Source organism: Malania oleifera, chromosome 3 (genome assembly GCF_029873635.1).
Source record: "Malania oleifera isolate guangnan ecotype guangnan chromosome 3, ASM2987363v1, whole genome shotgun sequence".
Classification (NCBI taxonomy): Eukaryota; Viridiplantae; Streptophyta; class Magnoliopsida; order Santalales; family Ximeniaceae; genus Malania; species Malania oleifera.
The window spans coordinates 57122210-57149022 of NC_080419.1; the positions used below are offsets into that span (position 1 = coordinate 57122210).

A 26813-nucleotide genomic window follows, 5' to 3' on the forward strand; every position below is an offset into this window, starting at 1 on the left:
AGAATCCAACACACCAAATAATCAAGTAAGCTCATCAACCTCTCTTTCATTAGAACTGCTGAAGAAATGGAAATCCCATGAAGAGAACCCCCCCCCCCCCCTCCGAAAAAGAAAAATCTAGAACTGGTTCAAGATGATCAGCGGATAGTCTAAATCGAGCCAGCAACAGTTCCAATTCTCTCCTACACAAACATCCTCATAGAAATGAATTCTATTACCATTGTTGTTTTAAAACAACTATGAGGAAAGAAGAGAAAAGCTACCTGGGAAACAAACTTCTAGGGGTTCGCATGGGTAACGCTGCTATTCCTTTAGCATCCCATCCATTCTGATGCATTCCATACTTCTCTTAAAAACATATGGCACAAGGTATTGACTCTAAATGGAAAATCTTTGGTCTAAAACTTAGTCCGTAGAAAATGTGTTAGGCCCTGAATACCATGATCATTATCACTTGTAATTACAATATCATCCACACACAAGATAAGAAGAATCACAATAAAACACAAAGTGATCCATTGCACACAGTCAAAGGCCAAATCATGCTCAGGGAGACTGTTTTAGACCATATAATGCCTTCCTGAGCAGACACACTAAAGCCTAATTCACCTAAACAACAAACCTAGGTGGTTGCTCTATATAAACCTCCACCTCAAGACCACCATGTAGGAAGGCATTCTTCATATCCAACTAATGACGAGGCCAATGACAAGAGGTGGCCAAGGAGATGAATGGACGTACTTAGGTAAGTTTGGCAATTGGGGAAAATGTGTCTAAATAATCCAAACCATACACTTGAGTATATCCTTTAGCAATAAGATGTGCCTTCAGGTGAGCCACAAAACCATCAAGGTTTACTTTCACAAGATATACCCAACAACAACCAACCACAGACTTATCAAGGGGAAGAGATACTAATTCCCAACTAACATTGTCCTATAATGCACTCACCTCTTCAACCACTGCATTCCTCCACCCAATGTGAGCTAAGCCGTCAAAAACAAATTTAGGAAGGGCAACAAAGGATAGAGTAGTAACAAAACAATAATAGGAGCACGACAAGAAGTCATAATAAACAAAGTTGGACATAGGATTTTGTGTACATGTGCATTTTCTTCCTTGGAGTGGCTGTCGAGAATACACATGCAAATTAGAACGATCAAGACGATGAGAAGGACTCAAACTACACTAAGACACATGTGGATAACCAGGTAAGGACAACAAACTAGAATATGGGGGATTAGGTAGAGGAAGAAACTCATTGAGCTCAAAAGCACCCATCGACTGAGTAGTATGTAACATATGCAAAATAAATAAATAAATAAATAAAATAGAAAATAAAAGACTATGCAAAGTAGGACTATAACAACAATATTCCTTTTGAGTACATGAGTAGCTTAAAAAGACACATTTTATAGCATGAGAATCCAACTTATCCATCCCAGGGGGTTAGTTGATGAACAAAGGACACACACCCGAATATAAAACGAGGTAGAGAATAAAGAAGAATTAGGAAAGAGAAGGGAATAGAGAATTTTACCACTAAGAACAAAGGATGACATCTTGATAAGATAGCAAGTAGAAAGTACAACATCACTCCAAAATGCTATAGGAACATGCATTTGATAAAGTCGGGTTCAAGTGACCTCAAGGTTGTCTATTTTTCCTCTAAGCAACTGCGTTTTTTGAATGTCGGCTCATGTGGGCTAAGGATGACTAATGAACAATACCAAACTAAGTCATATAAGTATTGAGTTGAGTATTGAAGTACTCTTCAGCATTATCACTTCAAAGTATCCAAGATGGAAAACCAAATTGAGTCTTTATTTCAGAATGAAAGGCACAAAATATATGAAATAACTTAGAATGACCTTTATTACATAGAGCCAAGTCATCCTTGAATAATCATCAACAAATGTTACAAAGTACACAACCCAAGTTGAACACAACTTGACTAGGACCCCAAACATCAAAATGGACTATTATTGACGCCTAAAATGGACTAATACAAACGGGCTTGTTGCCTATTATTGACTCCTAAAACAAAAGGGACATGAAGATGCTTTCCCAATTGACAAGGCTCATATGCAAAAAGCCACACGACTCAAATCAAGACTAGTAGTTTTTTCTCAAATGAAGGATGACCATGGCAACAATAGATTTGGAGTGGTGTGGCAACAGTAGTGCAAGCAGTAGAAGGAGATAGTGGCTCAAAATGATAAAGTCCACCAGCTTCATGCCCTCCACCTAAGGACCAAGACGAGAAGTACAGGATGACAAGCAAGTTGTAGGGTTACCTATCTAAACAAGCATGCAATGGGAAGAGAAGCTTGGTAAGATGCTTGCACTACTAAAAGTTGGAATACTCTTCCTTTGTCATAGATATAGTATGCAGCTCTCCACTTGGGCCCAAAGGAGTGGAATCTATGGTGGCTACATCGGTGGCACAAGGAGGTTTACCATAAAGATCCCAACACTGCTCAATAGCATACCTCCTCGTCCACATTGGGCGCACTTGCAAAGGCTCTACACCTGTCTAGCTCTTCCACCAGGGCCACTCAAACCACCTCAAGAATTCATGTGGTTGCTTGGTTTAAAACCCAGAATCACCCTACATGGCAAAATTTGTCCTCTCATAGCTAGGGATTCAAACACTATATGCAAGGGTAGGGGGAATGTATGCTAAAAGAAGCACTGAAGAACTTGAGAGTAAACATCAACAAATAATGGCAACTTTGTAGTTCCAAGCATCTAGGACCGACTTGCCTCAAACTCGGGTTTCAAACCCACTAGAACTCAAAAAGTAGTCATCTGCTCCCTCTACTTATGCATTGCATGAGCATCACCAGTTATAGGTTAGATAATGTTAAGCTCCTCATGAATACACGTCATCTTTACAAAGTACATTGTAACATTCCCATCTCCCTGTTGCAACTGAAAAGTACTCAAGCGATAAATTGTACATATGTGTAATTTTACTAGAATACAGAAGCTTGACATAATCCCAAAAGATGCATGCACGTCCATGCAATATGGAGTTCCATCGAGTTCCGCAAAAGGGAAATAATCAAAGAATTCTCCTGAATCCGCACTTTTTCTCTTCTTATCAAAGGGCACCAATTGGAAAAAGTGATTAGATTTTTCCTAATCCTATTAAATAGACTTAACAACCTTAGATCACTGAATATAATTTCTCCATCCTACTTTTTCATTGTTATCTATGGCAATTATGAAGGAAAGATACCTTTGAGATTCACAAACTCCACGCAACATTCACAAACTAGACTAATGTCAAACAAGAGGAACAATTAAACTAACCAAAGCAACGACAAACAAGGTTGTAGAATTATCTGAAAACTGTCAATCTTCATTAGAGACTGATCATTAGGAGATTTACAGCTAATAAATCAGTTGATTTGTTAGCTATTTTTGGTTCCACAATCCTAGGGGATTTGTGTAGCATGTTACATGATTAGGTAGATAGTCTTTCCTATTTTACAGCTTTCCATTTTAAATAGAATATTCTATTTTCAATAGGTTGTAAATATCCCTAGTAATTAGAAGAGAATTATCATCTATTTAAAGGGAATGTAATTTTTTCATAAGTGAGTGGAATATTCAATTTTCTTTTCCACATTTCAACATGGTATCAAAGCAACCTCAGAACCCTAATCTTCCCATATGACCAAATACGGTATGGCCACCGGAAGACGCGACTCCACCTCTTTAGTCACAGACATCACCACCAATCAGGAAGCCATGGTCTTAGGCAACAGCAGTAGTGCAATTAGCAGCCTCATGCCCATTACAGGACACAAACTTAATGTGAATAACCATGGTTTGAAATCGCGGTCGCGGGTAACATCGCGTAACGATCGCGGCTGTCGCGGGACTCGGGTGTTACGTAAAGGGAAGCGGGCATAACGGTCGTGAATTTTTTTCTCGCATGCACAACCATGCCAAAATCGAAAAATAAGCATGAAATCCATTAATACATGATTTTTAATGAATTTTAAAGGTCTTCATTCAACCTACAAATGCTTTTTAATAGGCATTATGATTTTTATATTAATTTTAGTGCACTGTTTACAAAAAAAAACATATTTTTTAATAATTTACATTACTTTAAAATTCACAATTTAACAAAATAAATATGAATTTGTAAATCTTACAATTTAATTATTTAAATGGTAATAGACTTGAACTTGAGTCACTTAAGAGTTGAGACTTGACTAATTGTGTACAAATTAGAATTTATTATAAATTGAATTGTAGATCTAATATTCAATTATTAATTGTCAAGGACCTCAAGGTATTTTAAAAAATAAATATGTAGAATATTAGTTAATAATTTTTTACTAAATCTGTATTCTAAGTTTCTAAGTTCTAAGTTCTAGGTTCTAACTCTCTAAGAGTCTAAGTAACTCTATAAATTTTATATTTTAAAAACTTTATACTAATTTTTTTTATTTTAATTAATAAATTCTACTTATACAATCATTAATAATTCATAATTGTTAATTTGTATTCTAATTAAATAATAAATAAACTAAATTTATATACTAATTATATTTATAAACTGAAATTATAAACAAAATTTACAACTTATATACTAATTAGTAATTAAATAAAATGAAATTTATAATTTATATAAACTATAAATTGAAATTATAAAACAAACTAAATTTAAAACTGAAATTTACAATTTATATACTAATTAAATGAACTGAAATTTACAATTTATATACTAATTATATAAACTGAAATTTACAATTTATATAAAGAAATAAAGCATAAATTGAAATAATAAAACAGAATAAATTATTAAGCAATAAAGCATAAATTGAAATAATAAATCAACAAACATATTACATACCCACTAGCCACCACCCACTACCCAGTTACCACTTACGCAATACCCACTCCCACGAAAGCTGATTGCCCGCGACCGCGAGAGAGCTGCTGGCCTGCTACAGCTGCAACCTAAAAGCCTCCAAATTTTGGAGGAATCAAAGGCTTCGAATGGAGGAATCGAAGGCTTGCTAATTTTTGGGTTCTTGGACAAAGGAGACGAATGACAGACTAAGGGAGACGAAGCTGTATGAAGCAGATTTTGGGGGTTTTAGGAATTTCGAAGCTTCAGATCAATAGATCGAAGCTGTACGTATGAAGGAGATGAAGAATCGAAGAGCGATTCAGGTGAAGAGGGAACTGAACTCAACTTGCGGACAACAGATGTAAGGGTTCTAAGGCTCGAAGCTGCATAACGGACATTACGTTCTGTAACGTTAGTGTAACGGCCGTTACCCATGTGAATTTTTGGCTTGCCGCTAATGTAGCCCGAAACGGTATCGGGGACCTGTTTTTCCGTTACATAACGGCCATTACGCTACATAACGGCCGTTATTTAATACCATATGAATAACTATCTCCAATGGTCCCATTCCATGATGATGTTTATATGTGGAAAGGGAAAGGATGATTATCTCTCAAGAGTTGCAGCCCAACCAAGCAAGGATGATGCAAAGTACAAAACATGGAAATCAGAAAATAACACGGTCATGTCATGGCTTATTAATTCCATGAAAAATGACATTGGAGAAAATTTTCTTCTCTACAAAACAGCAAAGATTTGGGAAGCTACCAAGGAAATGTATTCTAACAATGAGAATACATCTGAATTATTCGAGGTGGAAAGTGTTCTCTATGAATTATGCCAAGAAGATTTGATAGTGACCCTATGCTTCAACACCCTCAACTACTACTAGTAATAGCTGGACTTATTTGCGGAGCACTATTGGAGCTATCCCGAAGATGGAATCAGGTATAAACAAATTGTTGAAAAGAAAAGAATATACAAATTTTTGATTGGATTAAATAAAAATCTCGATGAAGTACGAGGAAGAATCCAAGGATCCAAACCACTGCCAAACATCCGAGAAGTTTTTTTCGAAGTTCGCCGAGAGGAGAGTTGAAAGAAGATAATGATGGGTCCTCAAGATTCTGCAACAAACCTAGAGAGTTCAGCCCTTGCAATTCGAGGAAAGGGCGGCCGTGGTGTGACCATTGTCGATGTCCTAGTCACACTGAGGACACGTGCTGTCCATGGTAAATCCACAGATTGGAAACCTTCCCACTTTGCCACCAACAGAGAAGGATGGGGAAATTTCGTCTCGGTAGATGAAAAACCAACACCATACGAGCCCAGTCTCTTTAGCAAGGAGCAACAAGAATTATTGCAGAAAATGTTCAGCCAATCTTCAGCAGCCCCTACCACTGTGGTTGGTTCTGGTTCTTTGGCGCACAAAGGTAATTTTTTAAGTGCTCTTAATGTTAAAAAGGAGAAGCTAGGTCCATGGAATATAGACTCAGGAGCATTTGACCATACGACGAAAGATAGAAATTTTTTTCTTTTTATAGTCCCTGTTTTGAAAATTTAATAGCAAGATAGCAGATGGTTCACTCTTAAAGGTGGTTGGTACAGGTTCTGTTAAAATTTCAAAGAACCTAACACTCAACTCAGTTCTATTAGTGCCAAATTTGGATTGCAATTTACTGTCTATTAGTAAACTCACTCCGAATCTCAATTGTGTTAAATTTTTCCCAAATATGTATAAATTTCAGGTCTTGGATTCGGGGAAGACGATTGGCAGTGCTTAGATGTGTTCGAGGCTCTATCTTCTCGAGGTTAATGATGCTCCTCAAGGAACAACTCACAAATCCGATTGTTTAGTGTCAAGAAGTCAAAGTTATTATTATGTCATTCATTCTAATAATGATAGTGCAATTATGTTGTGGCACTATAGGTTAGGACATCCAAATTTCTTGTATCTCGAGAAACTCTTTCCTTCATCATTCAATAATAAAAATCCAAATGATTTTCAATGTGAGATGTGTCAATTTTCAAAACATGTTCGCAACTTTTATGCCAACTAACCCTACAAAGCATCCCAACCCTTTTCAATGATTCATAGTAATGTTTGGGGGCCATCTAGGATCAAGAATATTACTGGATCTCACTGGTTTATATCTTTTATAGATTATCACACTAGAATTACCCGGATATTTCTCATGAAGGAAAAGTCAGAGGCAAGTCAAATTTTCAAAAATTTTAACACCATGATCCAAACACAATTCCAAGCAAAAATACAGATTGTGAAATCCATTATTGATGATTATCTCTTGAGTCAAGGTATAATACCCCAAAGTTCCTGTGTTGACACTCATCAAAATGGAATTGCCGAAAGAAAAAACCGGCACCTACTAGATGTTGCCCGCTCCCTCATGTTCTTGACATATTTACCGAAACACTTTTGGGGTGAAGCCATTCTCACTGCAGCCTACCTCATAAATAGGATGCCCTCTCGCGTTCTCAAATTCCAAACTCCCTGTTAAACTCTACTTTAGTCCTTTCCCAATACTTGACTCATCTCCACTATTCCCCTCAAAGTATTCGAGTGCCCAACTTTTGTTCATGTTCATAGTCGACACCGGGGTAAACTTGATCTTAGAGCCCTTACGTGCATTTTTCTCGGGTACTCTCCAAACCAAAAGGGTTATAAATGCTATTCACCAGCTACTAAAACATATTATCACTCCATGGATATCACCTTTTTTGAAGAACAACCATATTACCCCAAATCTAAAATTCAAGGAAAGAATACGCAGGAATTCCAGCTTTGGGATATTGAAGAGTTATCTCACCCTTTTTTCTAATTCTAGCCCTTCTCACCTATCATAAATTTATGAATATTCCAACTACTGACTCCATTTCTCCTTCACGCCCCTTCTTAGAATCTCCTGTGAAACATCAGCATCTGGACACTATTCAACCAACAAAAAATGATGAGTTGATTACCTATTCACGAAGGAGAAGGAACCAAAAGGAGATAGAACAACAAGCATCCCTTGAGCAAATCCAAGAGTCTGATCCGAGCCCTAGATCAAGTGAAAATCCACTAGGTAACTCTAATCCCGAGACTTCCCATAATGAGTTAACTAATGATGACAGTGATTGTCCTATTGCTGTGAGAAAAGGTGTGAGATCATGCACAAAACACTCAATATACACTTTTGTGTCATATCAGGGGCTGTCATCGAATTTTAGATCTTTTATTGCCAACCTCAACAAAATCGAAGTTCCTAATAACATACACGAGGCTCTCGGTACACCTGAATGGAAGTCTGTTGTTTGGGAAGAAAACAATCCACAAGAAAAGAATGGAACATGGGAGATCATAGAATTACCAACTGGAAAACATCTAGTAAGTTGCAAATGGATATTCACTGTGAAAAACAATGAAGATGGAAGCGTTAACCGATTCAAAGCTCGACTAGTAGCAAAGGGAGTCACTCAATCATATGGAATCAACTACGAAGAGACATTTGCCCCTATGGCCAAGTTAAATACAGTGCGGGTCCTCTTATCTTTGGCAGCAAATTTAGACTGGACTCTTCACCAACTAGACATCAAGAATGCCTTCCTCAATGGAGACCTAGCTAAAGAGGTCTATAGGAAATTCCTCATGGATTCGAGACACAAGCTACACACAACAAAGTCTACAAACTCAGAAGATCTTTATATGGGCTCAAGCAATCCCCAAAAGCCTAGTTCGAGAGATTCACAAAGGTAGTCAGGAGGTATGGCTATTCTCAATGTCAATCAGATCACACACTATTTGTTAAATACTATCCTGAAGGGAAAATTTCTATCTTCATTGTATATGTGGACGACATCATTCTAACGGGAGATTATGAGTCGTCTCAAAAGTCTTCTAGATAAAGAATTCGAAATCAAGGACCTTGGGAATCTCAAATACTTCCTAAGCATGGAAGTGGCACAGTCAAGGAAGGGAATCTTTGTCTCCCAAAGGAAATACATTCTAGATCTTTTGAAAGAGACTGGGATGCTCAGATGCAAGCTAGCAGATACTCCTATGGATTTAACAACCAAATTAGGGACCAAGGAAGACAGTGCACCAGTGGATAAAGGCAGATATCAAAGACTAGTTGGAAAATTATTTATCTGTTATACACCCAACCTAATATTGGCTTCTCTGTTAGTATGGTGAGTCAATTCATGAACAATCCCAATGAAGAACATATGGAGGTAGTTTATAGAATCCTACGATATCTGAAGCTAACACCAGGTAAAGGATTATTTTTTAAGAAGAATCAAAGAAGAGATATTGAAGTATTTAGTGATGTAGATTGGGCAAGATCAATACATGATCGAAGGTCAACTTCTAGGTACTGCACATATGTATGGGGAAACCTAGTCACATGGCAAAGTAAGAAGCAATCAATTGTGCCAAGAAGCAGTGCAGAAGCTGAATTCAGGGCAATGGCACACGGCATCTGTGAAGGAACATGACTAAGAAGGCTTCTAAAGGAATTAAAGATTTCAAGCGAAGAACACATGAAGATGTTCTGAGACATACAGTCTGCCATCATCATTGCAAAGAACCCAGTGCATCATGATAGAACAAAACATGCGGAGATTAATTGACATTTCATAAAATAAAAAATTGAGGAAGGAATAATCAAGATGTTGTATGTGCCTACATTTCTCCAAACAGCTTATATCCTTACCAAGGCTCTGCCAAGAAACAATTTTGATGATCTGAGTTCCAAGCTGGGCCTAGTCAATATTTACAGCTCAACTTGACAGGGAGTGTAGACTTATTAGATATTTGTTAGCCTTTATTAGAGGCTGATCTTTAGGAGATTTACAGCTAACAAATCAGTTTATTTGTTAGCTATTTTTGGTTCCACGAGCCTAGGGGATTTGGGTAGCATGTTACCTGATTTTGTAGATAGTCTTTCCTATTTTACTGCTTTCCATTTTAAATAGGATATTCTATTTTCAGTAGGTTGTAAATATCCTTAGTAATTAGATGAGAATTATCATCTTTTAAATGGAATGTAATCTTTTTCATAAGTGAGTGGAATATTCAGTTTTCTTTTCCACATTTCAACAAAGGCAAACCACCAAAACACAGAAGAGTCACAAACAAACTAATATAACACAACCACAGCCTCACAAAATCAACATATGAATGCTGCCACTGCTCCTAAAGACTCACGGATGGCCCTTACTAATACCAAACAACAACCTAATGAATTGCCATGAGTGCATGGTCCAAAAAGGTGGGATCTTCGAACAACAGACATGCCCAAAAGCTCGATATTATGAATATGGTATATGGAAGAAATCAAGGCATACTGGAGATAATCGCAATAAAAACTAGATGGAAATGCATCTCACTCGCTGATGCATGGGATCAAGACTTCCAACAATTGGCTAGCACGTGGGTGCACATGGGGTGGTTTCCAACGATGAGATTTTACAAGGTTAGAGATCAAAGGGTTATATTTTTAACTATGTGGTTGTTTCTATAAAATATGGAATGGTTCTTATGGTTCTATGAAGGACAGCGATGGCCACAATATTTTCCGGTGATAGCTAAGTTTTCCAGCAATACCTAGATTGGCTCCTAAGCTGTACGAGTGTGGTTGATCCTTCTACTAGTTGATTTGCATAGGATAACTAGGTATAGGGTTTTATTTGGTAGTAGGGTTTAAGGGTTTGGTTTGTTGGTGGTGATAGGGTTTGGGTTGGATCTTGCTTTGATACCATGTTGAAATTTAGGTAAAATGGAAGACCTAACACAACGGTAGGCCTCTCCCTTTATTTGCAAAAGTACATTCTAATGACCATAATACCCTTACTAATATTAGCATAACACTAATACACTAATAATTACAAATGAATAAAATAACCATTAACACCAACTAAAGAGATGTTTGTAGAAATCAAATCATCAAGCCCCAAAGCCCCCTCAGAGTTGGGTCTCCTAGCCACATCCCAACAACAAGGCCTCTTATCTTCCCAAAACCAGACAACAAGAATCTCAAAATTTTCTCCGAGGTCCCAACAATCCTAGCAGGAATTCTCAGAAGAAAAATAAATGGGAATTTAGGAAGGGAAGCACTAATAAGAGTAATCCCTCTTCCAACCTTCTAGTCTCTTTGTCACTCTCAGCCACAAGATCTCAAAAATAGTCAACAAAGGAATTGCCCCTAAAGGAAGACCTATATGATAAACAAAAAGTTACAACCAGCTGGAGATATCCAACTCACTACCACTCAAATTAATTTCCACCACCTTGCTTATCAACAAATTTACCTTCAACCCAGCATTTTTTGAAAAACTCTTAACAAAATAAGGACCTTGCAAAACTTCTCAACAGTATTTTAAGTAAGAAAATAGTATCAGCCGCAAATTGAAGACGAAACACCTACACCTCCTCCCTCCCAATCTAAAGGCCCTTAATCACCTAAAGTTCTTAAGCAAAATGAAATCATCCTACTCGAAACTATCAACCGCTAAAGTAAACAAAAATGGATTGGGAGGCCTCTCAACAATAGGGAGATGGTGGAATTGTCATTTTGTTATCTTTATTGAATCGGAGTAACCTTTCTTCCGGGGGGGGGGGGGGGGGGGGGGGGATGTTTGTTCTTGGTCTTTGAACCAATCTAGAGTGTATTCTTGCAAATCTTTTTTTAAATTTTTTATTCATTCCAACTCTTCTTTCCTGCTCTATTCTACTATTTGAAAAGCTAAGGTTCCTCCTAAAATAAAGGCTTTCACTTGATTGGTTGTGCTTAGTAAGATAAATACTAATAACTTGATGCAAAATGGAAACCTTTGAAGGCTCTCTCTCCCGATGCATGTCTGCTCTGTTACAAGACCTCTGGGTCAGCTTCTCATCTTCTTTTGCAATGTGAATTTGCTTTGAGGACATGGAATATACTTTTTGGTGTTATGGGAGAGAGCTAGGTTTGTCCTCCTTCAGTGGAAGACTTCTTAGATATATCAATCGTAGGCTTAGAAGGAAGGATAGCGCAGCTTTGTGGAAGTGTGGTTTGTTCACAATATTTTTTTTTGGGGGGGGGGGGGGGGGGGGGCTATTAAGGATGGAACATTATACCCAGATATTTTCTAGGAAAAAATTAAACCAGATGCTGGTTTGGGAAACAATAAAGTAGTTGGCCTCACTGTGGTGTGTCGGTTATGGATTTTTTTAGAGAGGCTAGCGTCCAAGAGTTTCAAAGAGATTGGAGGAACACGCAAACTAGATAATCCCTTTTCTCTTGGGTTTTTTTATTTGTCTAGGTTTGGAGTGTCCCAATTTATCCCTTGAGATATCTCATACTCCCTTCTGTAAATTCTTTATGTATTAATGAAATCTTCTTTTGTTGTCCGCAAAAAATAAAGGGTTAAAAAAATGGCAACAATGGATCCGTATCTTAACCCCTAAGCACATAAAATTATCCTACTCAAACTATAAAAGTAAACAAAAAAGGAAACAATGGATCCCTTTGTCTAACCCTCAAAAAACCATCCCTTTGTCTAACCCTCAAAAAACCCTAAGCCAAACCCTAGGTTGCCATTAACAATCACTAACATGTTAGTAGAACCAAGGAACCCTCTCATTCAATTTCTCCACAATGTCCCAAATGCCTTCTTCCACAACATCTTGTCAAGGAATTCCCAATTTATCATATACTAATCCTTCTCAAAGTCCAATTTAAAAAGCTTGCCCATCTTACCTATCCTTCTTACATCCTCCAACACCTCATTTGCCACCATAACAGCACCTTAAAATTTAAAAAAGATTTTCCAATCTTCAGCAAAGCTGAATTGGCTCATTATTACCATGTTCCCCCAACACCTCCCTAAGTCTTCTCAATAGAACCTTAGTTAAAACCTTGCAAACACTGGTCACTTGACTTATAAGCCTAAAATCCTTCACTCATCTAGAATTTTCCTTCAGGAATAAAGGTTATAAAAGTTGAGTTAACACTCTTTCCCACTACCCCACTACAACGAAACACTCAAAAAGACCTCATAATATCATCTTGCAACACTTCCCCACTATCATAAAAAAATCACATCGTTTAAACCATCCAAACCCGGTGGTTTACCTCTATACATGTCAAACACAGCTCTGCAAACTTCCTCCAATTGAAAAGGCATCTCTAACCATTTACCAACATCCTCCCATTCCAATAAAGACCCTCCAATATCAAACTATTTTTGCATCATCCATATGTAACATTTTATAAAGAATTTGTAATCTCAGCCCCAATTTATTTGTGATCCCTCACTACTCTTTCGAGTCTAACTCCAACTCCTTAATGAGAGTTTCTCTCCTCCTCCCTTTGGCCACCTCTGAACCAAACTAGAATCACAATCCCCTTCCTTCACCTATTTAGCCCTCAGTTTTTAACGCCTACTCCTCTCTCCCCTCATCAAAAGCACCTCCAGCTAATTACAAAGAGCAACCCTTCTAACTCTATCCTCCTCCCAACAAGCAAAGCTCCTCCAACCTATCCAACCAAATAATTTTTTGAAAAGCATTGTATTATTTTTCCCTCTCATATTCCCAAACACCTCTTTGTTCCAATCCTCGACTTATTTTTTACATACTTCAATTTTCTCATCACTTTAAAACCTGCCCTTGAACATGGAACTCCCAATCTCGGAAAGAAGGCTGTCATATATTCTCAAACCTAAAAGGAAAAGAACCCCAGTGAACGGGATTGGAATTCAAGAGTATCGGACAATGATCAGAAATAGGCCTAAACAGTGCACCTCTTGCAAAACATTTGGAAATAAATCTTCCCAAGCATTTAGATAAAAATCTACCAATGTGAGACAAAGCTAATCCATCCTTAGAAGCCACCCATATGAAGCAACTCATTCAAAGACACATCCCTAAGGCCACAATCCTAAAGAAGAAAATGTCAAATTTCCACCATCTAGCCCTCAGATTTCCCCCTCTAGTTTCTAATAACATGAAATCACCCCCACCACCCATTGTGGACTACAAAGACCTAACAAGTTGGCCAATTGATCAAAGAAACTACCATGCAGAGAAAAATGTGACAAGCAAGAAATTGATGTGTACCACCACTCCCTGAAACCCCAAATCTCTAACAAGATTGACAAAGAAAACCACCCAAAGCTTCTGTCTCCAAGCAAGGAAACCCTGTAGCCCAAGCTACGGCCTAAACCCCCCAAAGCTCCTAAAGAATGGAAAGACTCCAACTCTTTGAATCTATAATCCTAAATACTCCTATAGAACAGGCATCTATATCTCAAAATCTAGACTCCTACAAGAAAAGAATATCCATACAAACTCTATTAACCAATTCCTTAACCATTCTGCTCTTATCATCCCTCAAGCCTCTAAAATTCCAAGAAAGTAGCCTCATCTAATCTCATTGTTAACCACCAAAAACCTACCCTCTTAAATTGACTGAAAAAACTAATCTAACCAATCCCTACTCAATTTGTTGGTCTTTTTCTTCTCCACTCCACCTTCCTTTTTAAGCCTAACCTTATCCACTCCTACTAGGAAACACCATACTAAGACCAATGCCATCAAGGAGGTTTTACGGCGTTCTAGTTATATCTCTAACCCCCTAAAAGAATCAAAACTATTAAGAGTGCCCTCAGATTCTAACTCTCCATGGCATTTCAATAATTCAAGTTTGAATGAAATAAGAAGTTAATGGGAGAATTACTGGATTTGCAATATTCACCTCCCAAAAGGTAGTTCCTAGAGTCTCATCACCAAGCTAGGACTAGAATGAGGATTTGGAATCGTGGAATGTGAATTTTTTCGAATGATGAGCATTTGGAGTTGATGTAGAGTGATTAGTTCTCATTAACATCTGGACTTCATCTTGCCATGAATTCTCTAAATAGGTCTAATCCAACCCTTTCCATATAAAAGAGTGCCTAAATTTCTACTTTCATCAAGCCCCATCCTCCATAATCTCCAACTTTTCTTCCTCAAGGTTGTAAGAGGAAAATCATCATCTATGTAATTACATAACACATCATCTTGACTCTCCATGCACATCACATCCTTCTCTTTATTCTCGTTGCTTGAACCCTTAGCATCCATCTTTTTTTTCACTTGATCATAGACGTACAATAGTTGTTGTGATGTCTATCTCTACAAATCCATGCCCGAATCACTATACTCTATAAAATCCTTGAGGTTTAGACAACATTTTTCTTTGTCAGCACCATTCCATGTGCTCCTCATATACTGCCTTTTGTGGCCCTTCTTCTACTTCTCTATTTTGAATCTCATTCAATTGGAGCATTGACCTACCATACTGCTTGCAGCCCACCCAACCAATCAATGCTGAAAGCCCTCTTATTTTGCAAATAGGCCTTAGCAGAGCCCGTTTCTGGAAGCCTATTCATTAGTATTTGACTAGTAGTAGCCATCCCTCCTTTGGGATTTAAGAACCCAAACCCCCATTAATTGCCCCAGAATAGAGGGCATTTTTCGAGACTCAAGCCCACTTTTCTCCTTTGAGCCAATAAAATGTAAATGTATGCGAAAAAAAATATATATATATATATATATAAATATTAAATAAATAATATTAACATAAATAATAAAATAAATATTAAATATAAACATGAATATGAATTTTTCCAATTCAAGAAGTTCCTAAATTTGACGAAGCCTAAATTTTACTTGCATTTGGGGACTTGCATTGAATTTTAATTTATTTTGAAATCAAAAGAATAGCGAGGAGGTCATTTCATTTATGGATGTCGATATTGAGTTTTGAGGACCCATTTGGGTTGCCAACATTTGGTGGCCATTTTGAAATCAAACAAGTGTAGAGTACCAAACAACTAGTCCTCTAACTTGTCTCTTTTTATCTTTGAAAATGGAATCATCACTTTATTTTAATTTTTGAAGAGGCAAAACAAAGGAAAACCTTTTAAAAGATATTAGATTCAAAAGTATAATTGCAAATAGAGAAGGTAACACTTTAAATTCATTCTAACTAGAATTCAAAGCATTAGCACCCTAAATCACTCATTCATTTGAAAGAATTTTCAGAAAACAAACTCTTGAATTTTGAAAAAAGTTATAAATTAGGTTTTTAAAAAAAAAAAAAAGTGGTCAATCACCTGCAGAGGTCAGTCAACTACCCTCTGCAATTTTTTCTGTTTTTTGTTTTGCTCATTTCAAAAATATCCTCACCCTTACCCATTTTGAGAAGGCTTTTGTAGGGCTCATGCAGAGGAATCAGCCTCATGAAAGCCTTACTACTCTAATTTCAAATCAAAACCAAACATACAACATATGCAAATTAACAAACAATGAAGATGAAATGGGGAAGAGAAGGATGGATTTAGGTTTTTTGTATGCGATGGCTGGATCTACAAAGTAGACTGCCTACAAATCCTCATAAGAGGAATCAAGCCATCTGTCGTTCCCATAAAACATTTTCAATTCAAGTTCAAAAAAAAAAAAAATTGGGTTATTTATGAAAACACTTGGAATTTGAATGATTTTGGTTACTTTGGGAGGAAAACCATAAACCTAACTTGAAATCCCTTGTTTTATCTTCTAGAAAAAGAGGCTTTTTAATCCATTCAACAGCCACATCATGAATGGTTCATTAAAAAGGCAAATTATCTAAAAGACATTATGGTTTATTTAAGAAAAAAACCACAAAACCATTCTAAAAAAATGTGGATTTTTGAAAGGAGAACCATAAACCCAGCTTGATCGTCATTTGAAAAAGATTGGGGAACACCCAAATGTCTCATCATGGATATATCACCCCAAAAAATTTGAAATTTTTTTTATAAAAACATTGCTATTTTTTAGAAAATTCATGTAAATCCATTTGTTCTTAAGGAAAGAGTTATTTTTTATACAGAAAGAATGAAAACTCTAAGGAAAAGATCAATCAATGTTAATCAAACGTGCTCTACCATGTGTAGAAGCACCAACATACTTCAGATCACAAAAAATATCAAGTGAGAGTGCAAATGAGTACTCTCGGGAGTTAGCAGTAGACCACTAGCATGGACCAGTCAACCGCCTACAGCCAACGGCTATATTTTTTAAATAGCGGGCTTGAAGGCAAATTTCAACACACACACACACACACACACACACACAATTCTTTTAACATTTGAGCATGCTCTTTCACATGCAATCATGATAAAACATGTTCTACAACATTTAACATGCATTTTCAAAATAGGAAAGAAAATAAATCATGAAGTATAAATCATATGATTCAAAAAAAAACAATCATGCTTCAACATGCCAAAGTTGATGTAATAAATTGAAATGAATGAAGTAAAGGGTTTTGGCACTGACCTCTTTTAACAAAAACCCTCTGTAGATCAAGTGGAAGGCCCCTCACTTCAGATCACACCTCCAAAGCCCCTCTCAAAAGAAGAGGAATGTTGAATCTCTTCTTTCTCTCCTTCAATAAAAAGCCCCCTTGAAACCCAAGAATTTATCATGAAACTCTCACCTTGCCCCCACTTGGCGTGCTCAAAAGTCTCCCATGGGAGGTCCTTTTATAGACCTTCAATGGAGAAAGGGAAAAATCTTTTCGAATTTAAATTTCAAAAATTCAAATTCAAAAATAACTACCGATAACAACCAATCATCAACTGCCAATGTCAGTTGTTGACATGTGACATCAATGAGATAGATGGTTGGTCCAAAATCTCCAATCAAATGCATGAAGAAAACTCAAAAAAATTCAAATTTCAAGCAATCTGGTTTACTGTCTAAAGGGGCCAATCAACCACCTACAGGATGGCGCCAAAGGCTAGAACGGAGGGAAGGCCAGCTGACTGCCTAGTGCAAATTTTGCTTCTCTTTTCACTTTCCTTTGATTTTGATGTCTTCATTTGGGTCAAAATTTGTTTGGCCAAAAATTGAATATCGACAATGGGTTTAGGACAATGCAGTTCAACAGATGAGTGTAATAATTTTTTTGTTGAAAATAAAGGTTTAAACAAGAAAAATTAGAACATGCAATTTTTTAAGAAAATGCTAAAAATATTTAAGAAAACACAATCATTCGTCTCATACAATACATATCATGCACTAAAGCATTGACCTTACTGGTTGATCTCCCTAGATTGGGAGACAGCCCCCCTAGTTTTTTTGTTGGTCCCATGATGACTGGATAATAAAGTTATTTTTCTAGAAATGTATTTATTTTATCAACTTGCTCTCTTACAAAAATTATAATTGGAATTATTTGGGAATTTATATTTGAGGATCAATGAATGCTTTAGCTATTTATAAAAATTACATGAGCTACAACCCTTCTATAAAAAGAAAAAGATACTTTCCATGTGCATTAAAATGTCAATGAGAACATTTGCATGTCTGACCACCTATCAAGAGCCATGTCCAGAATGTGAAGACCATTGCTCTCTATGTACCACATCCCCAATTTTCCTAGTGTCTCTAATATTCTGACTGCAAGTGTTAACTATGCATGTTTCTGTTTGTATATTAATTCGAATGTATCCCCCAGACAATGTACTTGATTTATATATTTTTTCTAATAATTACATTCGTGATATATGTGATTTCTAAATTGTCAGCTCTGCTTATGAAGGAATAATTTTATTTTTGTAAATAAAACAAACTGCTTTCAAGCTATGTTTCACAAATATATGGTTTGGCTCTTATAAACCATTATCTTTCAGATAGCAAGAAGATGAATTCATTAGATAAAAAAAGAAAATACAGAAAAGAAAATAAGAAATCCTCCTAAACAAAAGGAATAAAATAAAATAAAGCAACAAATGAAGAAACAACGATCCGACTAACAACGCTAGCCAATCCCACTCCATATCAAAAAAGCTCACTCCTTTAAAGCAACCAGCAGAAGCACACCAAAGTGAGGCTAAGTAGTGAATCTTCCCCCACCATAAAGAGGAATTCAGCTTCTTCTCCATAAATTAAAGCATTTTTTCCCAGCCATAAAGCCCATGGAACAGAAAAAACCACACAACTCGACAAAATCCGCATCCTTCCTTCTATCACAACCAGAAAATGAAATGAGCAGATCCTCACTGAAATGAAACAAACCCTACTTTCTCCATAAAAGAAAAAAGTTTATTCCATATATTCCAAGCGAAAGAGCAATGCAAGAACAAATGAGAAGCTGTTTCAGAACATATCAAGACAAAGGACACACATCAGGAGAAAGTGCCTTTTAAGGTCACCTACTCTGCAACAGATTGTTGGCGTTAACTCTACTAATAACAACCAATCAAATAAAAGCCTTGATTTTTTAGGTAAATTTGGCTTTCCAAATTATTTAATGGAGCGGAAAGGACGCTAAAAGATACTAGCATCAGTCAAAAAATCAAAGAAGGATTTGCAAGAATAAACCCCCCAAAGAATCTAAAGACCGAGAACAACTATCCACCCTAAAGGAAGGACAACAATTCTCCAACATCAAGGAAAACAGCTCCTCCACCTCCCTATCATTTAGAGTTCTACGGAAGTGGTAGTCCCAAGAAGGCAAATGACCGTCTGAAATTAAAGAGAGGAAATAACCTCATTATTCCCCAAAATCAAGCAGCAAAAACAAGGAAAAGAATTGGACAAAGCATAATTACCCAGAGAGTTATCTTCCCAAAAACGAATTCTGAGAACCATTACCCAAAACAAAATTAGTGAGAAAGCAAGAGGTGTGAGAAATACACCTCCAAGTGCTTTCTAAAGAAGGTCTAATTCACATATTAGCATCCCACTCATTCACACGCAAGTTACATTCAATGACTTTATGCCTAAGAGAAGACTACTCTAAGGGTAACCGCTTCATTTAGCCAAAAGAACAATGTTTTTAAACACAACTAACCAAGAACCAAACCCCCATCCAAGAGAAAAGCTCACATTACCTAGGGGCACATCCATCAAACGACAATCTCTAATGAATCTATCGAAGTTCTCCATACTAAAAGTGAACCTCCCCCTTCTCTCTTCAGGAAACCTTTTTTTTTAATAGCAAAAGAAATCTGTTAGATAGAAAGAGGATGTACACTCAAGAGAAGAGACGCCTCCTTAACAAAGTATGGGAAACCCCAAGATAAACAAAAAAAGAAAATCAAAAGATGAAAAAACAGGCCAAAGAAATCAGCACATCTAAGAAGTCAACAAAGCAAGCCAATCTTATTTAATATCTAAGAAGCATATCCCCTTGAAATTACCATTACCCACACCACAGTGAAGCCAAAAAATGAACATTCTCCCGCACCAACAAAAATGCTAATTTATTCCCTGAAAATATACACGAGTTACGTTCCTCCCATAAACCCCAAAAAACAGCAAATAAAGCACTAATCCATATCGCTTTTCCTTCCTTCTTCCTCCCAAACCAGACAAAAGATATTGCCAAAAACCCCTCCATTGTCCCTAGACAAACCCAACTTTCTCCAAAATAACTGCCTAACTTGTTCCAAACATTCATCTGAAATTACAACGCAAGAAAATATGTGGAGAAGATTCTTAGTAGTTAAAACAAAGCACGCAAATATCTAGAGAGAGCCTTTAAAGACCGCCAAATCTGCAACAAGTTATTAGCATTTATCCTATTATGCAAAGCCAACCAAATAAAAGCTTTGATTTTTAAAGAGAGGGGGGGGAATCTGACCTTCCAAATAAATTTTATAGATAGGGAAGTAAAAGTTAGTGCTTACCAAGAATTCACAAAAAGATCTACAAAAATAGACCCCTGAGGGGTCCAAGAGCCCAAATCAGCTATCAAGTTTTGAAGATACCCGACAATTTTGCAACAAAACCAACAATGAAGATAACTCATTTGTTTCCCTATTGTTCAAAGATCTCCTAAAATGAAAATTCCAAGCAGGCAGAGGACCATCCAGATCAACAAAGAAAGTAATGAAGTCATTTTGTCCCGAGCTCAATCAGAATAGGTAAGGAAAAGAGGTGGACAAGACAATCTTACCAAACCAAAGGTTTTTCCAAAAGTGAATATTACACCCCTTGCCCAACACAAATTTAGTATGGGAAATAAAGATAGGGTAAATCTAAGAAATAGCTTTCCATAGATTTTCTAAAGAACATCTTGAACCCAAATTGATATCCCACCCATTCTCGTCAAGTCCAAACTTGCTTTTAATAACTTCATGGAACAAAGAGGACCGTGTTTTTAGACACCACATTCCCAAGACCCAAACCGCCCTCCTATTTAGACCTATAAACTACCTCCCAATTCACCAAGTGAACCCTGAAACCCCCAACCCCTAACCAAAGAAAATCTCCTATTATCCTCTTGATCTTACTAGCAACACCCACTAAAATTTTAAAAATAGAAAGAAAATGCAATGGTATAATAGAAATTCAAGCCTAAATTAGAGTAATCATACCTCCCAAGGAAAAAAAAATATCATTTGCGCCCATATAGACACTTGCAAACTCTCTCAACTACCGGGTCCAAAGAACCAACTAACCTAGGATTACCCACTAAAGGAACCCCTAGATAAGAGAACAGCCAATCCAGCTCAACGCACCCTATCTCCGAAGATAACACTCTAACACACACTACAGACATGTTAATTTTCACAATACCACTCTTCCCCATATCAATCTTATGCCCTTAAATCCTTCAAAAAACATGAAGAAGGCCAAAATTATTCAAAAGCAAAGGCCTATGATCCTCCAAGAAAAAGATGGTATCATCAGGGAGCTGAAGGTGTGAGACCATAATCTCCTCGCTCCCTAGTCCCTACTTCCAAACCTTTCACTAAACCTCTATCTACATCCCTAGCAACCAACCTATTCAAAACATCCGCTACTAAAACAAATAAAAATGGGGGCAGAGGCACCTTGTCTAATCCCCCTTATGGCCCAACCAAGATATAGGTTCACCATTTACTATCACTGAGTAAAACACGTTAGATATACAACCTTTCATCCATGTTTGCCATCTCTCTTTGAACCCCTTCCTCGTAAAATTCGTCGATGCCCAATTTTGACCCAAGGCGTTTTTACAGTAATTGATGAGCTTAAAGGAGGATTAAAGCTCTTCTAGGGAGCTTTTTTTGCAGCTTGGAGCCTTTTGGAATCTCTCAATGCTTCTCTGAGGCCTATTAGGGCCTCTCAAGGTCTCTCTGAGTCCCTCAAGGCCTCTTTGGGCTTCTCTGGGCCTTAATGAGAGTCAATGGGGGCCTTCTTGCAAATTAAATAGGCCTTGTTGGGCTCCCAAGGGCCCAAAAGCACTCTTTTTAATTATCCTTGCCCCCAAGGACACTCTGAGAATTTGTAGAAATTTCAAGAGGAGCCCTAGCTCCCTTTTGCCTATAAATAGGAAGGGGAGCTAGGGAGAAAGGGGCAAGAGAACTTACATAGAGAGGGGGAAAGGAAAAAAAAAAAAGAAGAAAATAGAGAGGGGGGGCTTACATAAAAGAAATTAGAAAGAGAGAAAAGAGAGTTAAGGGAAGAAAAAAAAACAAAGAAGAGAGAGAGTTCACGGCCACACTCAAAAAACTAAGTGAGACAAGGAGGGGAGACAAGGGAAGACTCAGAGCCAACCCTGGAGAGAGGAGATTACAGACAAACTTTGAGAGAAAGTACACAAGGGAGAAGAAAAGGAGAAGCAAAGAAGAAAGCCTTGGTTTCTTTAGAGATTTAAAAAGTTTTTTATCTCAAATTCCTTGCTCAACTTTTTGAAACAAACTCAAGTACGGTATGAACTCGTATATGTCATCCCATTTATTACTCTTTGCTTTGCTGTTTTTGCATTTGAGGAGAAATAACAAGTGATTTTGGGGGCCTTTTCAGATTAGAGTTATTTTTAGCCGCAGCCATTGCAAACTGTAGCAGCTGCATAGGGCTTGGTTGGGGCTTGGTCTTGCAGCAAGCATGGGTTAGGGAAAGCATAGAGGGATGGAGGCAGTGGCTTCACAGCAGGTAAGGGTTTTGGTTTAGGGCAGTAGAGAGGCTACGGGTAAGAGAGTTGGCAGCAGGCAGGAGCAGAAGCTGCAAGATGCAGCTGTTGTTTTAAATTTTTTTTTTTTTTTTTTTTTTTTTTTTGTTGGAGGGGGGGGGGGGGGGGGGGGGTTGGTTGTTTCTGCAGCAAGGTTAGGCAAGGCGATAAAAGAAAAGGGGGCAGCTAAGGTTTCCAAGGAAACCCAAGCCGTGTTGGCAGGATAAAGAGGTGTTTGGGAATTTGGCCAAGGGAGACAAGGGCTGTTGCAGAAGCTGCAGGTTGAGTTTGTACAGGGCAACAGGAGTATGAGGAAGCATGGGGGGATGGCAGCTAGCGTTTCCTTGCTGCATGGAGGGATTGAGAATGGCTTGAATATGCAGCTGTAATGATAAGGAGGCTAGGGTTTGGGGGTTCCGTGGTGGCTATGGCAGCAAGGGCTGCCCGTTAGAATGTTGATGGGGTGCAGCTGTAGGCAGGCTGCAAAGGGTTTCCTCTGAAACCCTAGTCTTGAATTGAGGAAGATGCTTGTTAGCCATGCAATTTTCACACCTCATTGTTTTGCATGCTAGGCACTATATATTGTTATACCATTTTTCTTTAACTCCTTCTAAGTGCTCCCATGACCTATTGTAGTTTGATTTGAAGTACTATATTTCATAGTCTTGAATGGATTGGATTCATGTCTTGGCTTTGATTGCTTGATGATTTATCATTTTTTAACAAACACCTTTGTTTTCTCATGGTTGTTCCAAATTAGTGCTCTTTTAAATTCCTCTTGGATGTATGAAAAGGGACCAATAAGATAGAATGATAAAAGAGAGAGGCATTGAAAATCATTCTTTGTTGAATATTGTAACATGCTTAAGTGTAATGATATATTGAAGGCGTCATGTTTCATTAAGGTCCCCCATTGATATGGAATGTATTCAAATTGCATGTAATCATTGATTATATATGGATCTAGTGGAAATTTTAAGGCATGGTCATGAATGATGCTTAGATTACTTAGGCATGCTTGATAATGGTGTTAAATTTGCCTATGTATGCTTATCCATCACCCTCAGTTGCCCATATTCCCTAATATGCCATTCTATGCGTCTCCCAAATTTGTTCAAGGCTTCTCAACCCGGCTAATGATAGGGGAGATCTCATTACATGGTGACCTTTCCCTTCTCAACCCTTGGCGAGGGACAAGTACTCTCCCTTAAGCTTGGATGGGTGAATGGAAGTCGGTGCTTGCACCACGAGATTGAGAAGCCCGGGGCAAACTTGGAATTCCCATTCTCAAAAACATTCCTTTTTCAAAAGACCATTCAAATTCTCTCTCTATGGTCGATGATGAGTATAGCAAGTTTTTGCAAAATCTTCCCATTTTTGCCAAATATTTCTACTTAAAAAGAAATTTTCCCTTTTTTCAAAATGTCAAATCTCTTTCATAAATGTTGATTGCCCCTATCAAAGAGACTCAATCCAATCAAACATTAAAACCCTGATTGTCAATTAGGGATTTTCAAATCTTCAATTAAGAGGTTTGACTCCAATTAGACATTAAGATCTTGATTGTCAATTAGGAATTTTCAAATTCAATTATAAGGGTTGACTCAATCAACCATTAAAACCCTTATTGATAATCAAGAGATCTTCAAATCTCCCATGCAAGGGTTGACTTCAGTCATTAAAACTCTTATTATCAATCAGGATATTTTTAAACCCCCATCAATGATTGACTTCAACCACATTCAAATCCCAATTGTCAATCAAAAGACTTTTGCAAATTCATTAATGATTGACTGACTTCAACTGTTCATTAAAACCTTATGTCAATCAAGAGATTTCCAACTCGGTCAACATTAAACTCTAATTTCAATTATGGGACTGGGACCACAATTTCCATCAATTTGAAATTCATCCAATAATCCCACTCATCTCATCCAATCCCTGATTGAAATAACATATTTTGAAGTTGACTTTCACCAAATCTTAACTTCAAAGAAAAGAGTCCTGAATGAATTTGCTTATGGCAGTCAATCAAAACTCCTTTTTTTATCTTTTTACTCTATATTTTCAAAATTTAGGATTATCTTAGGCCAAAAACCCTGTTTCCAACAAGAGAATGTTAAGAGTTTTCAACCCTATTGTTTGGACTCTTGGACAATGAGATTCTTCACTGAATGACCGAAAAGGCGTACCTTCTTTCTTTTCTTTTCATTTCCTTACTGTTAGTTAGAACACAATTACACAAAACAGTAACCGTTGGTAGAACGGTTTCTGGTAAGATGTTGGTTGGCTAATCACCCTTAGAAAGGTTGGTATGCCACCTTCTCTACGCAAAAATGTGCTCCGAACCCTCATTCTCTACGTCATAGACCTCATAGGGTTTTTGCCTTTATTTTTCCTAAATAATAATAATAAGGGTAGTGACTCCACATTTTCAATCTTTATATTTTTCTCAAGAGTCTTATCCACCCCTATTTAACTTTTCTTGTTTGAGGGATTGCCATGCAACAACTTCCCATTTGTCAACACACGCCCCTAAACCAGAATCCAATGTCAACAGCCAACTGAAGGTGTGGGACCGTAATTTCCTTGTTCCCTACTTCCAAACCTGTCACCAAGGTCTTAAATTTCAATTTCAACTCAAGTTTCAAAGCTCCAAAAGTATGGAAATTTTGATTTCGATGTCAATTTCAATTTCGATTTGAAAAAATAACAGAAATTACTAGTAAAGCACGGAATTCTTTGTGAAACTTTAGAAATGGTTAACTAACATAATAATATAAATTTTAGGACTAATATATTACAAATTAAATACATCTATGTTTTGTATGAGGTGGAAAAGTTGTAAAATAATGTGTAGCAAACAATATTTGTAAGATAATGTACATTAAACATATTCAATTAATACAAATGAAATTCATAAATCATTTAAATATTATTTCTTGTACAAATAACGATAATTTAGACATGAATGGTTAAATAAAATGTTATTGTAAGTTTACTTTTTCATATAATTTCAAAAGCATTTGTAATAATGTTTTGTTTCGATAAAATAAATAAAATAAGCTAAAAGAGAAATTTCACTTCACTCCTAAATCTCTCATTTGAATTCCAACGAAATTTCATTGTAAAGTTAAAATTTCAACAAGTTTCGCTAAAATTTCAAGATTTTGCTAAATTTTGGATGATTCATTGAGATTTTGACAGAAATTATGCAAGATGGAAATCGACTGCCATTTCGATTGGAAATTGGAAATTTCAATGGAAATTTCAACAGAAATTTCAACAATTTCTTGGAAATTTCAACAATTTCTTGGAAATTTAAGACCATGCCTGTCACTAAACCTCTATCTACTGCCCCATCAACCAACCTACTTAAAACATCTGCTACTAAAACAAATAAAAACAGGGAAATAGGATCACCTTGTCTAATACCTCTTGTGGCCCTACCAAGATTTAGGTTCACCATTTACTATCACCGAGTAAAACACATTAGACATATAACCTTTCATCCATCTTCCCCATCTCTCCCCGAACCCCTTCCTTATAAAATCTTATCCAGAAAGCTCCAACTCGCTCTTTCATAAGCCTGCTTGAAATCCAACTTGAAGATGAAGCCCTTCTTCTTCCTCCTTCTAAAGTCCTCAACAGCCTCTTTCGCAATCAAAATGGCATTCACAATTTGTCTCCCTTCCACAAAAGCACTTTGGGCCTCAGAAATTGTCTTATCAAGCACCCCCACCCAAGCTATTAGCAAGGAATTTGGTGATTATTTTATAAACATTGGACACTAAACTAATAGGCCTATAATCAAAAATTTTATTCGACCTACTTTTCTTCGGCACCAAAGTAATGAAGGTAGAATTCATACTCTTACTTAAAACCCCATTCCCGTAAAATTCGTTGGAAACCTTCATCAAGTCATTCTTCACTACCAGCCAACAATCTTGATAAATCACCACTTAAAATCCATATAAGGGAAC

The 26813-nt window shown here is 37.0% G+C and overlaps 1 protein-coding gene across 1 annotated transcript in view; it reads right to left on the reverse strand.

Moving 5' to 3' along the window:
- The window catches only part of LOC131151787 (lysine-specific demethylase JMJ26-like), an 81188-nt gene that overhangs the window by 24939 nt on the left and 29436 nt on the right, over positions 1-26813 (reverse strand). The gene's annotated exons all lie outside the window — the stretch shown is intronic.